Source organism: Myotis brandtii, unplaced genomic scaffold (genome assembly GCF_000412655.1).
Source record: "Myotis brandtii unplaced genomic scaffold, ASM41265v1 scaffold250, whole genome shotgun sequence".
Classification (NCBI taxonomy): Eukaryota; Metazoa; Chordata; class Mammalia; order Chiroptera; family Vespertilionidae; genus Myotis; species Myotis brandtii.
This window is the reverse complement of record NW_005359478.1, coordinates 569,434-570,539: the sequence shown is the minus strand read 5'-3', so window position 1 is coordinate 570,539 and position 1,106 is coordinate 569,434. Positions and strand designations below refer to the sequence as shown.

Here is a 1,106-nt window from a genome sequence, read left to right as displayed (position 1 = left end):
GGGGGGGGGGGGGGGGGGGGGGGGGGGGGGGGGGATGGAGAACACCTGTCCCCTCCAGGATCTCTCCCTCAGCCTCCTGGCTCAGAGGCCCTGGATTACTGCTCTTTTGCCAGCTTTTATTATTTAACCTGAGAATATTACGGCCATTCCCTGCCCTCCAGGCAAGCCAGCCTTCAGACAAAGGTCATTTCTTTCTCTCTCTGCCTCCTCCTCTCCCTTGCATACGCACGTATGCGGGCACACACGCACATCGCCTGGGAGAAAATCACTTTTCCCTGTATCCTGATACGTGGTTGAATTTCTGAATCTAATGTCTCCTGGCTGAGGGAAGCCATTCCTATCACATTCTGTTTCTTCAAACAGTTAAAAACCTTTGTTTTAGCACTGTCCTTTAGCAAACCTCCTCGAATTATTTCCACATTAATATCCAAGACCCTTCTCAGCTCTTCTTTGGTCCTTTCTAAAACAGCTTGCAAACTGTGGCATTTTGCAGGGATAGAGGCTGGTTTCTTTAAGTTACGGATGACTCTGAAGCAGACTCTCTCTCCTTCCAGGAGCTGGGTCTCAGAGAATGAGACTATAATTTCTTCTTTCTTCACTGTCAAGGTGAGACACCACCTCTAAAACCCTCGCTGAAACAAGAATCTTCCCTCACAGGCACCCAACCTGATCTTCCTGGCAGTGAGTCCAGAAGAGAAGGAATCATGGATCAATGCCCTCAACGCTGCGATCACCCGGGCCAAGAACCGCATCTTGGACGAGGTCAGGGGCTCATTGTGGGGAGAGGGGTGCTGGCAGGGGGAGCTGCTGGGGCTCACAAAAGAAGGAGGGTTATGGCGACCCCCGTTTACTTGCTCCCTCACCAGCTCCCTTTCGAAAACCCTTTTTCTACCCTCTAAGTCAGGGGTCCTCAAACTATTTAAACAGGGGGCAAGTTCACTGTCCCTCAGACCGTTGGAGGGCTGGACTATAGTTTAAAAAAAAACTATGAACAAATTCCTATGCACACGCACATATCTTTATTTTGAAGTAAAAAAACAAAACGGGAACAAATACAATATTTGTATTTGCATATGGCCCGAGGGCCGTAGTTTGAGGACCCCTGG

General features: G+C 49.5%; 1 protein-coding gene across 2 annotated transcripts in view; it reads left to right on the top strand.

The window, feature by feature from the left end:
* PLEKHO1 (pleckstrin homology domain containing, family O member 1) overlaps positions 1-1,106 on the top strand; it is an 8,737-nt gene that overhangs the window by 5,294 nt on the left and 2,337 nt on the right. For both annotated transcript variants that reach the window (XM_014540722.1, XM_014540724.1), the window contains exon 3: positions 658-762. The gene's annotated coding sequence lies outside the window, so the exon portion shown is untranslated. The remainder of the gene's footprint in view (positions 1-657; positions 763-1,106) is intronic.